Source organism: Hylobates moloch, unplaced genomic scaffold (assembly GCF_009828535.3).
Source record: "Hylobates moloch isolate HMO894 unplaced genomic scaffold, HMol_V3 SCAFFOLD_4, whole genome shotgun sequence".
NCBI lineage: Eukaryota > Metazoa > Chordata > Mammalia > Primates > Hylobatidae > Hylobates > Hylobates moloch.
In genome coordinates, this window is record NW_026652279.1 from 94247782 (window position 1) to 94264496 (window position 16715).

The 16715-nt window shown below is 38.5% G+C and overlaps 1 pseudogene; it reads right to left on the reverse strand.

The window, feature by feature from the left end:
• Window positions 1–14229: 14229 nt before the first annotated feature.
• LOC116466393 (small ribosomal subunit protein eS1-like) lies at window positions 14230–15528 on the reverse strand (annotated as a pseudogene).
• Between the last annotated feature and the right edge of the window lie 1187 nt (window positions 15529–16715).

Consider the following 16715-nt stretch of genomic DNA (forward strand, 5'->3'; position numbering starts at 1 on the left):
AGGTTGGTGATATCATGAACTTCATTAAAACTGCAGTTCAGGCCGGGCGTGGTGGCTCACGCTTGTAATCCCAGCACTTTGGGAGGCCGAGGCGGGCGGATCACGAGGTCAAGAGATCGAGACCACGGTGAAACCCCGTCTCTACTAAAAAATACAAAAAATTAGCCGAGCGTGGTGGCGGGCGCCTGTAGTCCCAGCTACTCGGAGAGGCTGAGGCAGGAGAAAGGCGTGAACCCGGGAGGCGGAGTTTGCAGTGAGCCGAGATTGTGCCACTGCACTCCAGCCTGGGCGACAGAGCGAGACTCCGTCTCAAAAAAACAAACAAACAAAAAAAAAACAAAAAAAAACCCTGCAGTTCAGCAAAGCTTATTGGTCCAGAAATCAAGCAAAGCCCAAAATAATCTAGAATCACTGCAGTAGAAAGCAAAAAAAAAAAAAACTCGCCTGCTCCTTTGAGGTCCTTTTGAATGACTACATAGTATCTTCTCCAGTTAGGACATCCATTCTGAAATAACAGCTGAGTGCACTGGGATTAACACACCACAGTGAGCCCGGCAGGGATGCAAGTACCTTAAGGGGTGACCAAGTAATAGTCACCAGTGCCCGGCCGTTCCTAAAGCATACCCGACCTCAAGAACCTACAACTCAGTCCTCAGACCTTTTCTCTTCTCTATCCCGACTCCCTCCTTTCCTGATCTCATGGTTTTAAGTGCCACATATATTCTGACAACTCCCAAATTCCCATCTCCAGCCCAGACCACTTCCATGAACTTTGAAACTGTATACCCAACAGCTAACTCAGTATCTTCACGTGGATGTCTAATACACAACCCTAATATGAAATATAACATGCCCAGAATTGAACTCCTCATGTCCCCCAGCAATCTAGAGCTCATAGTCTCCCCCTCTCAGTTCATCGCAACCCCATATCTCAGCTGCTCAAGTCAAAAACCCCGGGCATCCTTAATTTCCCTCCCTCACTGTCAGATCCACCAGCAAATCCTACTAGTGTTTCCACCTTCTAAATACATCAAAATCCTACTGCTTCCCCCACCTCAACTGCTTGCATCCCAACACAAGCCTCCTGCTGGTCTCCACTTTACTTTCTGTTCCCCAACAAACTGTTTTCCTGAGAAGCTAGAGCATTTCTGTCAAAGAAGTTGGATCACATCTCTCTTCCATTTCAAACCCTCTGGTGGCCGCTCAGCACACATGGTGTGATGAAAATCTAAAACCTTTACGATGACCTAAGAGAGCCACATGACCTGCTTCCTTCCCTCCCCTAATCACTCTGTCCTCACCTCTTACTCTCTCCCTCTCCCTCCCTCCCTCACTCTACTGCAGGTCTCCTCCCTGAACACACACACTAGAGAGCAGCCCACCAAGACCTTTGCACTTGCTACCGTCTCTCCTGGAATGTTCCTCTCCACCCACCTACAACTCCGTGGCTCAGTCCCTCACATCTCCTTCAAATCTCCGCCGAAATATTACTTCTGCCTCACCCCAATTAAAACTGCAAGTCCTGAACCTCCTTACCCTTTTTAAATGATTTCATTCTCTCCATTGCCATCTATTATCTTTTAATATGCTACGTGTGAATAACATTAATTTGTCTCCTTTACTGCCTAATTCTCCCATTAGAATGTCAGCTTTGTGAGGGCAGGGATTTTTTTGAGGTTTTGTTCACTGATGTGTCCCAGTGCCCAGATCAGTGCATGGAACACAGTAGGTGTGCAATAACTCACTGCTGAAAGGATGAAAAGTGTATGTGGCATTTCATTCCCACATTTTACACAGAAGAACGCAGAGAAATATTAGCTTAGCAGACTTTTGACATGTTGATTTGGACCCTTTCTCTGTGTGCCCTCCCTTGGTGATCTCACCTAACAATCTCATTGAGATCTGCCCGTGCTTAAATCCCATCCAGATTACTTTTGTGAGTAGATTTATAGGGCATACTTCTGGTTTCAGACTCACATTTAAAGGTGACATCTGTAGGAGGAAAGACATTTAAAGAGAAAAAGAAAGAAATTTTAACCAAATAATCTATTTTCCACCTTCTTTCGGGTTTCTTTTTTCTCAAATAAAAAAAGGTCAAAATTCAAAACTATTACTGGAGTTAAAGTAAATACCATGTTACATTTTTACAAAGAGCAAGAGGTGGCAATCTTATTAGTACAGAAATAACTAAAAATACCACAAATTTCACTTTTTTCTCTGTGATTTAACAGGTGTTGGGGGGGCTTCTCAGCAGAGGGTCACGAATGAAAAATTAACAGGATGGAAATTAACGCGATGGGAAATGAAAGCATCCAGGCTTCAAACCAAGAACATTCTGACAATGTCTTACAAACTGAGGACTGACAAAGCATATTAATGAGAAATACTGTTAGAATGCTATTCAGATATGGGTCTTCAGTTGCAGCTTTCCAAAAGAATTGGTTTCAAAAGGGAAGGGGAAGTTACACATAGAAAAGCAAAAGCATGTTCATGTTTTCCATTCCTTCCTGTACACCAAGCTTATGAGGTGAACCTTCATCTGCCCTGGCGTAAGTCCAGCAATGGGGGGTGGCCATTCAAGAAACTAACACAAGAAGCAGGACGGCACCGCTCACTAACATTAAAATCTACAGATACATCTAGTCAAATTGAGTATGTTTACTTACCTCTGTTCAAAACAATCCAAAGCACGAGGTCTAACATTCCCTCAGACGCAGAAGGTATCCTACACCCCAACCTACACTAACAGCATTATCTTTCATTTTTTTTTAAGTTCACATATAAATCTGCCAAACTCTGTTGCGCTTTGGAGAAATAACTAAAGAAAAGCTTTAAATACTAGATATAGTCAAAAATCATTCTAAAAGTATTAACATGGTACCTATTTTATTCTTAACATTCAACTAAAGCCAAAACAGCCAAGACTCCTCATACAAATGCATCTATTGACGATGCCACATCAGGCTGGCATCACTAAGCCTCAGTAAGACTTTACCACTTGCCTACATAAGTCACTTTCTAAGCCATATGGCTGTCCATCCCTGCTGGGCTCAATTTGCAGTAAAGTTCTGATATCTTGCAATCACAGCAATTCCCTGTTCAGTGGCCACTTCTTCCTTCAATGCTCTCCAGGCACTGCCCCCTGCACTCCACATTACCCAGTTCTGAGAGGAACCATTTTTAGTGCTAAACTTCATGTCTGATAGAACAAGTTGAAACTTCTTCCAAACTAATATTCTCACAAAACACAAAACGCCCTACAGTCCACCTATTTGGTTGAACAAAAACAGAAAGGAACCAAGTAATATCCATCTACTGAGTATTTGAAAAGCAGACATGGAAGAATGCTCAACCTCAAGCAATATAAAGAAATACAGGGTCAGGCACAGTAGCTCATGCCTATAATCTCAGCACTTCGAGAGACTAAGGCAAGAGGGTCATTTGAGCCCAAGAGTTCGAGACTAGCCTGGGCAACATGGTGAAACACCATCTCTACCAAAAAAAAAAAAAAAATAGCTGGGTGTGGTGGTGTGTGCCTGTGGCCCCAGGCACTTGGGAGGTTGAGGTGGGAGAATCACTTGAGCCCAGGAGGTCAAGGCTGCAGTGAGCCATAATCATGCCACTGCACTCCAGCCTGGGTGACAGAGTGAGACTGTCTTAAAAAAAATAATAAATTATAGAAGAAATACAAATTAGAGCTGCAATGCCATACCATTTTAACTTGTTAGATGAGCAAAGATTAAACATATGAAAAATCCCGGTGTTGGCCAGGGGAGGGACACAGGTACTCTCTGACACTATACTGGTGGAAGTAAACCATTACGCATTTTAAAACTACAAAACGTTCGACAAGATCAAATTAGAATCCAGAAGAAAAATATATACATATTTCCTAAAATGTAATCTGTGATGATAACTGAAACAGAAGCCGATTCGGGGATACTATTTGACTTTGGTAAAAACACAAGTAGAGTTTCATCTCTTCCCCCAACCTCCTGGCCACAGCTGACTGAATGGGGACAGACGCTACCTAAAATGGGCCAGGTTTCCCTCCCAGAAATCTGGAATTGGGACTCTATGGTTCTGATTTGGTCTGGTCATGCTGTGTTTTTAAATAGTGAAAACATAAACCTGACATCACATTAAGTTATCCTGCCTCTATTTCTATTTAGCATACAAACAAATAGCATTTGAGGATTCAATAAACCAACTCCCACTCTGAATTTTTCTAACTTACACTCTAGGGTTATTTTCTGCTTATATTCTTGTTTTTCCTAACCTTCCTTCTCATCTTCTGATTTGAAGAATAGTAATTTCTATCAGCTTATCTGATTATCATATTTACTTCTGCTTAAGAACATTATTTACAGTTATTTAATAGACTGAGTCTTGTGTAACTAGAGTCAACAAATTCCAAACCTCGCCCTCTACTTCAGAATATTATTCTTGATGGGATTATGGAGTTGCTGGTAAACTTTTCTTTAGGGTTTGGTTTTGGATTTTTTAGTGTTTTTTTTTTTTTTTTTTAAGTCCTATAGCAATCATAAATCAATGAATCCTCAATGTAACTTTCCAAAAGAGACAAAAAAAACTTTTGGTCTCTTCATTTTAAAAACTCATTTTAACTTAATAGTGACTGACATTCACCAACAGATGACCAATTTTTCCTCTTCATTTGTTCCATTATTTTCCAATTTGTTACAGAATTATACAAGCTACAGATCGGATGTGCCCTTCAAAATGTCAAGTTTGACTTTAGACAATTGCCACTCCCTTGATTGTCTTCTCCCATGAACCCATCATTCTGTCCAGCAGCTCTCAATCTAACAACACTCAAAAAGCAAAGAAGATATACACACTTATTTCAATCATAATAGTCAATTATGACAACACAAATAATTTAAGCTTTCAAAGCACTTAATTGTGCTGAAGATACAAACATGCTACATACTTCAAAAATAATACTCCCCCATCCTGTTTTTAGAGAACTCTGAAAATCTAGACAATATGCTTCCTTTCAAAACACCAACTGGTTATAGAGGAAAAGAAACAGACAAACGATCTTGCCAAGAGCCATTTCTGTAGTTTCCCTCCACTGAGTAGCCCTTTCAGAGGCCACAAAGATTTAAATTCAATCCTTGATTGGACTGATGATACACCACCTTTTATTTATTTAGAACTGAATTAAAAAAAAAAAAAGAGTTCAGGGAACTCTAATTCAGTTGTTTCCAATTTTTCCAAGTATGAGGACCCCTCTGCAATACTAAAAAACAACCAACCAACCAAAAAAAAGCAAAAAAAACTGAGAATTCTTTTTAAAAAGAAAACTGAGGATTCTTCTTCCCTTTATTTTTGAGGCAGAGTCTCAGTCTGTCGCCCAGGCTGGAGTGCAGTGGCACGATCCTGGCTCACTGCAACCTCCACCTCCCAGGCTCAAGTGATACGCCCACCTCAGCCTCCCAAGTAGCCAGGACTACAGGTGTGTGCCACCACACCTGGCTAATTTTTTGTATTTTTGGTAAAGACAGGGTTTCGCCATGTTGACCAGACTGAAATTGAGGATTTTTAAAATAGCTCTATTTAGTGATGAGAATATAGAAACCAAAAAAATTGTCAGTACAAAATAACTCTCTTAAAAGCACCTGCAAACATCTATAAAATAGTAAAACATGAATTTAATCTTTTTGTTACAGAGCCAGTTAATGTCAGAATAAGGTCTAAAACCCAGTCTCCAGATTTATAATACGGATGGGGCTCTTAGAATTGATCACGGAGGGCAGGTGTTTCTTGAGTATCCCTGACAATTCTCTTAGGAACTAAACAAGCTGACTTGAAAGTTCTTATACAAAAGCAAACAAAGACAGACAAGACAATTCTGAAAAAGAAGAATAAGGGTAGAGAACATCCCCTATCAGATATTAAAACATTATAAAGCTTCAATAATTAAAATAGTGTGAATAAATACACCTATAATGGAATAGACTAGAAAATGCAGAAACTGACAGTGTATATAGGAACTCAGTATAAGATGGATGTGACATTTTAAATCCCTAGGGTAAGAGTTATTGGTTAAATGCTATTATAACAACTGGATACTCATTAGGAGAAAAAAATCAAATTGAGTTTTCACTTTACCCCTTATACCAAAAGAAGTTTCAGATGTATTAACAACAAAAATGTACAAAATAAAACCAATAAAGAGCAAAAAGAAACACACAAAAAAATTTTAACAATCTTGAAGAAGGAAACGTCTTTCAAAACATTACTGAAAAACAAAAGGCCAAATATTAAACTACTTGATAAAAATCAAATATTACTTCATTACAGAAAATTCTATAAACAAAATCAAGATTATATATCAAATGAGGTCTTTTTGGGGCATCATAATTCTATCCACAAACCCAGGGTTCTGTGACATCCAAGTACAGCACTCTATTCCATGCAATCTCAAATCACTGGAAAGGAAGCTTTTAATACAGTAAAAATCAAGTCATCTAACAGAATCCATGGTAATAGCCTTAAACCTTTCTTTCCTAGGCCTATGAGGTAAGTTTTCTACAGCACCATCCTCAGCTATTACCTCCACTCACATTAGAAACTGACAGCCACACAGCAAGGCAAGGGCTTTTATTATGCATTTGGGGGGTTTATAGTTTAATTTTAGCAGAAGATAGACACAGCAAAGCAATACAATTCAAAAGGTTTTTCTAGCCTTGCTCTGGGATTATATGGTCTTACCATCAACATGCAGGTTCGGCAGTGAACACTTATCAAATTTATAACATCAACAGAGATTTCTGAGCCCCTACTATATGAAAGGCATTATGCCAAACCTGAGATGAAGAACAGTCTTCTGCCTTCCAGTGGCTTACAATCTAACTTAGTCAAAGAGACCATAAGGTAGGGACATCTGCTTACCAACTAGCAGTAACACAGAATTATGCTTCAGTCTTCAAATCTCTACATATGACTGAGTATAGTAAAATTATAGTTATTTAATTTATCACTATTAAGGAAAGCACAGCTAACCATATGATTTTTCTCAAAGCAAGTGTGTAGGCATACCTAAGTGATTCAACTCAAAACCTGAAAGCACTAATGTAACAGCATATCAGCTCAGCGAGGGACTCCATCCACAAGGCAATTAATATAAACAGCTGCTATTTACATTTGGATCTTTAGTTCTATACCATCTGGATTTCCATCGTTTTTATTTCCCTTTATCCATAGCTGGTATTTCTCCAAGTTCTTGTCAATTTGTTCTTCCTTTTTGACACAAAATATTATCTATTACAACTATAAATTGGCTTTCTTCATCTCAGTCCACATTTATTTTTTACGTTTTTCTTTCTTTTTGCATTCCACAGTATTGCTTGGGAAAATGATATTATTTATGCCATGGTGAAAGCTGAGTCAGGCGGGAATCTGCCACCTCACTACTTTCCTTCCAGATGATGGAATGCTGGCTGTATTCTTCCACTCCCTTGACTATTTAGTTAGCATGAGTTATCAGAACTATCAGCAGAGTAACGACAGTATTCATATTTTAATTTACAAAGAAGACTTTGAAACACACAATAAGAACTTTCTGTAAGGTCAATCTAAGGGGCAATACTGACTTTGCAAGAAATTCCAAAACTGCTTGTCACGTATATGCCTTCAACACACAACCACTAGCAACTACAATTTCTGAATAATTATCTCACATCTTTCTTTGCTGCCTGTGAATGTTTCCTAGATAACTGAAGATAAAACTGAGGAATGCTTTACAAATTCCTTATTTTAACTTACAGAAATAATTAAACTCAAGACAAATCATCTTTTACCTGGTAAATACAAAGAAATGACTGAAATTACAAGTCAACTCCAATAAGCCATCCTTAATAAATTTCTATAATACTAGTAATTCCATCGGTTAACAACCAGAACTCTCAATAAAGTGCAGTGCGTTTATCAATACAGATTAACAGAGACCATATAGTCTTCATTTCAAATCCTAGGACTAGTTTCCACAAAAATTGTGTTCACTGCATAGCACTGGATATTAAGGTCACCTTTTCACTTTACAAATAAGCACCTTAGAGAAGAAGTCTCAGTATTTCCCGGGAATTAAAAAGACACTCTTTCACATTTGCCACAGTCAGGAATTTTCATAACCTTGAGATGGTTCATCTGTGTTCCAGCAGAAACCACTAGTCATCCAGCAAAAGCAGCAGGAAAAGGAAAAGGTTCACCATTCTGTTAATTTACTGGTCCCTTGCAACTAAGTGATTATGATGAGAGGGAAGAGAGAAAGAGGTACCTGAAAGGAAGAGTCTTTGTTAGATGCTTGTTTGATCTCCATAATCCTGCAAAACCAAGTGTGTATCTTTTTCCCCTCCAGGGAGGTGGGGGAGGTACCACTTAGAAGTTAGGGGGTTAAGTAAACATTACAGGAAGTCACAGGTTCAATGCACTGAGCCCAAACACACTTCACTGAATTGAGTTTTCAGAACCTTTTTAACTGGATCACATCTGTGGTAAGCCATTTCGGCTTCTGCACTGCAAACCTTTTTGGGCTACTTGAGTGGCAACCACACTTCTGACTCCTGTTACTATCTGCTTCTGCTGTTGCTATTTGAAGAGACTGAAACAGGCTTTAGGTAGCCTCCTGATCACAAAAGCAAACTCCAACAAAGCTAGAGTGGCTTCAAAAGATGGTCGAGGCTTAAAGAAGTGGGAAAAGGATGTTCTAGAAATGAAATACAGAGGGCAAAGTACAAACACCATAGCGGAGTGTGCTCAGGGTCATTCTGAAAAATGGTTAAAAGAAGTAACAAGTAATATAATCAAATTCATAATTTAAAAAATTTTTCAATGAAGTAAGGAATGTTCAATGAAAGACACTACCAGCAGAAAATAACTCCTACTTGGGTTTAAGGAGCCTTCGACTCTTAGCTTCACCCCCACTTTTGCCTACTCTAATTATGAACTACTCTGCATCTTTAAGTACTTCCATTTTGAGTAAAAACAAAATAATAAACACTATAGGAGAAGGAGCCCTAGACTAGAATCAGGATTTCTTGAACCAGCTTTACTGTTCACTTGCCATTTGTGACCATAAGAACCTTTCTGTTTCTTACCCATTACGGAAAATAATCGTTTTTTCTGTCCTTGCTTGCTCCCTTTGGAACTTGTCCCCATGTGACCAGTGTCATCTGAATAATAAGCCACCTTATGGTGTTGTATACATCAAATGAGATCACATAACTAAAGACACTTAACCCATAAATCATTATGCAAACATGTACTCTTACCAAAACTGATAGATGCTATCCACAGTAACTGTCCAAACTGCTTTACCATGGCTGTTGCTATCTTTCCACTAAGACCCTAGGCTTCAAATTACCACTTCAGCATTAATTTCTTTCTGCCCCTATTTTAAGCATCCATAGAGGTGCCTGTCATTATCTTTCTTATTGACTATTCTCTCAAGGTATCTATCCTATTAGAATACATGTTAATAGCTGAAAAAAAGAGACCTACATTGTTTTTGCCCTCTCTTCCAAGGTATGGTCTCAAAACACACACACAGATCTGAAGGTTTCTTAGGGATTTTCTCTCTATTGCTGCTTTCTTTACTCTGCCAGTTACTGGGAAATTTTCTATTCTTGGTACAGTACTAAGTACTTTATTTATTATTTACATTCTCTTAAGTATACTCTTTAAGTACAACACTGTGGGGTAGGCTTTTTTTTTTTGAGACGGAGTCTCACTCTGTCACCCAGACTGGAGTGCAGTGGTATGATCTCGCCTCACTGCAACCTCCACCTCCTGGGTTCAAGCAATTCTCCTGCCTCAGCCTCCCGAGTAACTGGGACTACAGGTGCACACCACCACACCTGGCTAATTTTTTGTATTTTAGTAGAGACAGAGTTTTCACTGTGTTGCCCAGGCTGTTCTCAAACTCCTGAGCTCAGGCAATCCGCCCACCTCGGCCTCCCAAAGTGCTAGGATTACGGGTGTGAGCCACCATGCCCTGCCTGGCTTTCTTTTTTAGATTAGGAAATCAAGGATCACAGAAGTTAAGAAATGTCCCCGAATCACACAGCTAATAAACAACAGAGTCAAGATTTGAACACAAATCAGTCTGGCCCCAAAGCCCCTGCTCCTGACCTGTCCCATCAGGTCTTAGAGGCAACAGAGCATCCAGTCCAGAGCCTGAAACCTACACAAGGGTGTAGGTATAGTCAGGAACCATCCGTATGTAATTGCATTTATGTATAACCTACTTTGTTCAGAAAGCAAGATAACATTTATTGGAAGTGAAAAAGAAGTATCAAATGAGTTAGAAATCAGACTCATGTAAAGACGCATCCTTTTAAATCCTATACACTGGCTTACAGTGAACCACAAATTTGGTTCAAGAACTTTTAAAGAGGAAGCTCATGGATTGTAGAATTTACTGTCTATAAACCACAAATCTATCAAATACTCAAGGAATGTTCCTTCATTCCTGACTCTAAAACCTGAAAATAATTTCAGCAAACATAGTTAAGTCCATACCTGGTAACATTCTATGCCAAAGCAACGGCTGAAGAATCACTTTATTTTCCTCTGTATTTGATACTCCAAATGACGCCTTCTATTCTGATCATATCAAAGCCTAGTTTATTGCAAATCACTGTCAAGGAAAGATTCTCTAGTAGGCGCTAATTTTTTAAAAAAGCCAAGAGACTCTGATAGCTTTCCACTCATACTTATTTGGGATCCTTTCCCCTTAAAAGCAGTGGTTTTGTAACTTTTTTTTAAAAGCAGAACCTTTTCTTAAAATAAAACTTTAATCAAAACACTAAACAGCTAAAAGGGAGTGGCTCTGATTGGATCAAAAGTGAAAGTTTTCCCACTGATTTCTCTGGGGAAATAGATCAAAATGCCTTGCTCAACTCAAAACTTCTCTGGATTTCTATTCATTCAACTGTAAAAAAAAAAAAAAAAAAAAAACAAACAAAAAAAAAAAAAACAAATTGGCTGGCCTAGGTTAACTCCTCAGATTACTACTTCAGAAATTCTGTTAACTTAAATTTAAATGAAATTTACAAAATCTTCTGAGGATAGTCAGATTAATCAAATTCTATGCAACTTAGGAAAAAAAACCACATTCCATCCATTCACATATGGTTTCCTCATTTTATCACAACCAATACCTTCAAAATAATCTTAAAAAAAAAAGAAATTTGACCAGGTATAGTGGCTCACACCTATAATCCCAGCACTTTGGGAGGCCAAGACAGGCAGATCACTTGAGCTCAGGAGTTCAAGACCAGCCTGGGCAACATAGCAAAACCCCATCTCTTCTAAAAATACAAAAAATTAGCCAGGCATGGTGGTACATGCCTGTAATCCCAGCTACCCGGGAGGCTGAGGTGGGGGGATCAACTGATCCCAGAAGTCAAGCTTGCAGTGAGCCAAGATTGTACCACTGCATCCCAGCCTGAGTGACAGGAGTCTGACCTTGCCTTAAAAAAAGAAAAAAAGAAATTTATGCTGGGTGCAGTGGCTCACGCCTGTAATCCCAACACTTTGGGAGGCCGAGTCGGGCAGATCACCTGAGGTCGGGAGCTCGAGATCAACCTGACCAACATGGAGAAATTCCATCTCTACCAAAAATACAAAATTAGCCGGGTGTGGTGGCACACGCCTGTAATCCCAGCTACTTGGGAGGCTGAGGCAGGAGAATCGCCTGAACCCAGGAGGCGGAGGTTGAGGTGAGCCGAGATCATGCCATCGCACTCCAGTCTGGGCAACAAGAGCAAAAACTCTGTCTCAAAAAAAAGAAAGAAAAAAGAAATTTCAAAACTACCAGAAATAATTTGACCTGAGAATTAGGCAGCCCTCAAAATAAAACCAAAATTCAACAAGCAACAAAAAATAACATATGAAACCCAATACTTCAGGAATAATATTTGAATGCTAACTGGACCTACAAAAGAAGTATTAATCTAATGCTTGTCGAGTTTTAGACAAAGCCATGGAAAGTTTAGCACCATTAATTCAGGTGTTTCTGAAAAAGAACTGAACATCTTGAGAGAAGCAGAAAACTGTATGTGTTTTAAGTTATATTATCCTACAGCACTTCTGACAAAAGAAAACCACAAAAGCCAACTTTTGGACATATTCATATTAATAAGATTCTATCCTAATATTCTAAAAGGTAAAAGTTGCAGATTTTTTTAATGAAAGATAATGGAAAGCAAAAAATGCACAGTAAGAATTGTCTTAATTACTGGAAATGCAGGCACCTCTAATTTTCAATATCTAAGGCAGGGGTGTCCAATCTTTTGGCTTCCCTGGGCCACACTGGAAGAAGAATTGTCTTGGGCCACGCATAAAATACACTAACACTAACGACAGCTGATGAGCTAAAAATAAGTAAATAATAAATAAATCGCAAAAAAAATCTCATAATGTTGTAAGGAAATTTACAAATTTGTGTTGGGCTGCATTCAAAGCCATTCTGGGCCACATGTAGCCCATGGACCATGGGTTGGAAAACCTTGATTTAAGGTTTCAGAAATACAATCATCCTAGAAAGCATCTTCGGCATGATTCAGTTTTGCTTTTTCTGAGCTCATTTATTCATTTCCCTGGCCAGTTCATTCATTTCTGATGTCCAAGCATAATCAATGCTCACACCGAACACCAGGAGCGCCATCTCCTGGTTTTAAAAAAAGGGTAAACACAAAGGTCTATATCATGCTGAACACTGGGTGAGGGGGTCCACGGGGCTGTTACAGAGAGAATCATGTTGTTTCTTTTTTCTCTTTCAGGAATTCACTGAAACAAACAAAAAACAAAATAGTAAACTAGGCAAAGTGACAATGTAGGTGAGATACCATTATACCTGCAAAACAACCCAAAAAGTAAATGTCTCTTCAGTAAAATGCCACTACTTTCAACCTTATTTCCTATTCTTGGCACTTCAGTTTAACATGTGTCTAGAACCAGACTACCCATCTATATATTTCATGGTCTATTAAAATATTTGAATGTATTTGTCTGCTATCCAAAATTAACTAATGGTAAGCAAAAAATAACAATTACTATAATTAATTTGTTAATAATAGTCATCGCTATCTTTCCCCTTCTCTAGGCTTGGATATTTACTTTTGTATTTTAATCTAATTTCTCTCTCCTTAAGGCAAGAGGATCACTTGAAGCCAAGAGTTCAAGACGAGCCTCAGCAGCATAGCGACACCCCATCTCTAAAAAAAACTTTAAAAATTAGCTGGTCCTAGTGGCAGACACCAGTAGTCCAAGCTACTCAGGAGGCTGAGGTGGGAGGCTCACCTGAGCCTGGAGTTTGGGGTTACAGTGAGCAATGATTGCACCACTGCACTCCAGCCTGGGTGACAGAGCAAGACCCTGACCCAAAAAAAAAGAAAAAGAAAAGGAAATGTATCCCAAGAATATAAGGTTGGCTTAATCTCCAAAAATCAATATAATAACTACTATCATAAAAGACAAAATCACATGATCATCTCAATAGAAAATGCATTTCCCAAAATCCAATATCCATTCATGACTGTTGATTTGTTAAAGAAAAGATGTTAAATGATATCAAGAACAATACAGTATGTGTGTGTCAATGGAGACACAATGAGGAAGCTAAGGCAAAATACATGAAACAAAAGAAGTTTATTACTCACAGGTCCCAGAGAGGTTAGAGTGCCAAACAGAGACAGACAGGAGGTCCTGAGACAGGAGAGGGAAGGAGCAGGAGGGAGAGGGAGAAAGAAGAACTGTGGAACTACACCTTTAAGGGACATTATTCCTTATGCTTTCCTTCTTGTGAATTGGTTAAAGAACACAAATGTGAATAGGAACTTATTCACACGACTTCTGAGGCTGACCATTAGGTTTTACTCGGTCGGCAGCTCATGGTGTGTTGCATTTTGGGTCAGTGAGATGAGGCACAAGTAGGCCATATCTCAAACAACTGCAGAGAGGGGAAGTTCTAACTAGGCCAAAGGTGACAGGGCATGACTGAATTACAAACAATTTATGTTAGGCCTAAAATGGATGCTAAGGTAGCAACTATATTAAACTTAAAACAGTGATTAAAAACTCCTAGACTTAGAAGAAAACTTCCTCAACCTGATAAGTCGTCTACAAGAAAACAACTAACATCACGTTTAATGTTGAAGGACTGAATGCTTTCCCCCTGAAATCAGGAACAAGGGAGGAATATCTAATCTTATAATTTCTACGCAATATTGTAAAGGAAGTTCTATCCAGTGCAATAAGGCAGGAGGAAAGAAAAGAAGGGGGAAAAGGGGGAGAAAGTATCTAGATTGGAAAAGAGGTAAAATTGTCTTGCTAGTCAATTTCATGATTACATTTTATGATCCTATACATAAAAAGTCTAAGGAATCCACAATAAAACTACTAGAATTAAAAGACAAATTCAACAAAGTCACGATACAAATTAATATAAAGAAATCAACTGTAGTGACTACAAAGAGGAAACCTAAGGGAGTTCCTCTGTGTTGATGGAACAGTTCTGTAACTTGATGTGGTAGTGATTACATGAATCTACACATATGATTAAATTGCACAGAACACACAATTGAGTGCATGTATAAGCTAGTGAAATCTGAATAAGGTCTGCAGATTGCACCAATGTCAATTTCCTGGTTTTGATTTTTTTTTCCACAAATAGGACTTTTTACTTGCCATTATTATAAGTCTGAACTTTAAACAGATTCTTGGACTGGTGGTTCATATCCATCAGCTCATTCAACTTTAGCACCTGTCTTGCTCCCAGTGGCTTTTCCAGAACTACTGCCTTCACCATGAAGCTCCACGAGTTTTCCCAATTCAAACTTGGGCTTCTTCAGCATTTTTACTTTTCTAACAAAGACATCATGGAGAGGATAAATGGATTGGCAAATCTTTTCTATGTCTTTTCCAATGCTGTCTGGAATCAATTTATTGACCACTTCTTTCAAGTCATTTTTCTGCACCTCCCGGGTCTTGATTTCCATCATATTCTTCTGGATTTGGTGGACCTGTTGGTGCTGAGCATAAAAGGTTTTCCATATCTGATTGTTACATTTTTTTTATGAAAACCAACACAGAACAGACAAAGCAAGTAATCATCGGTAGTCTTGACATCAACATGAGCTTCAATCCCTGTCTGCCACTTTTTGACCATGGAACACATTTTGTCATGGGTAAGATCTATGCCAAGGAAGTTAGGAAGTTTTTGCCCTGAACATCTTCAGTAATCAGCTTGAATTTTCTAAATGCAATCTCATCATTCTGCAAATCAGCAAGACTCACCTCAAACACACGACCCTTGAGGCTATCAGATGCAATTTTGTTTCCTTGGGTCCTGGTGACTAGCATCTTTCCAATATTCCTTATATTGAACACAGCAAGTGCTTTCACATCATACCAACCTTTCTTAGAAAATGGATCAACCACTTTCTTCTTGGCTCCCTTTCTGCCTCCTTTCGTAAGGCGCTTGTTCTTGCCAACAGCCATGGTGCTGCTCAGAGAGCCAAAAGGGCAGTTTTGACATTATACTATAGTTATGTAGGATGTTACCACTGGAGGAAGCTGGGTAAAGAATACATAGAACCTCTGTGAACTATTTTTGCATTTCCAATGAGTCTATTATTGTTCCACAATAAAGTTATTTTTAAAGTTAACTGTATTTCTACATATTAACAACAAACTATGAAAAATGAATATGATCTTCAGATGACTCTTCTGAAAACTTGGGAACCACTGACTTAGACCTTTTTTGAGATAGTAAGTACATAAGTTACATAAGCACATGATGTCCCACACTCCAAACTATATCTCAGTGAAGTTCCCAAACATTACAATCTCCTGGCTATCATTTAAATTTTTCAAAGCCCATGTACTACTTCAGACCATCGCAATTTCTGAGGCTAGGTCAAAGGCATCAGTACTTCTGAAATTCCCCGCGCAAACCACTACTGTATGAGGCAACAATTCTCAAATTTATGTTCCAGGATCTCTTACAGTTCAAGACCCCAAGAAGAGTAAAAATAGAAAAGGAAAAAAAAGAAAGTAATGAAACAAGGTGGCTTGAACCCAGGAAAGAAACAAAAGAAAGAAAAAGTCATAGTAGAGAAGGAATTAAGATGTCCAAGGGAGAATAATAGATTCAAATGAAAATTTTACAAAGGGCATTGAGGAAAAGTAGAAAAACAACCATAAGAAAGTGAAATTTAAAAAGAAGTATAAAGGGTCAAAGTCGAAGTGAATAAAACAGAAATTAGGCAAAGAAGGTCAAATATTCATATAATTAGAAATACATATACCTCCAAGATACATACACATCAAACTCTGGAAGAAGATATTCAAAACACTAAAACAGAATATTTAAAATAATACTCTAAGAAAACTTCCTGAAAATAAAAGACCTGAATCTACACATTTTAAGAGCCAACTGGGGAAAACTGACCAAGAACAAACTACCCCAAAAATGTAACCTAGTAAACTATTAGACTTCACGCATATGAAAAATATCTTCGAGGCCTCCATGCTAAAAGATATCAGAGAATGATATCAGAGAATGAATCAGCCTGGCATCAGACTTAGCAAAGCAACATAGAAAGCAAGACTAGTAGAAAATCATTCTCAAAAAGCTTAAGGGTGAGAACCTGTCTCAAATAAATAAATCCTAAAAATAAGAAAAG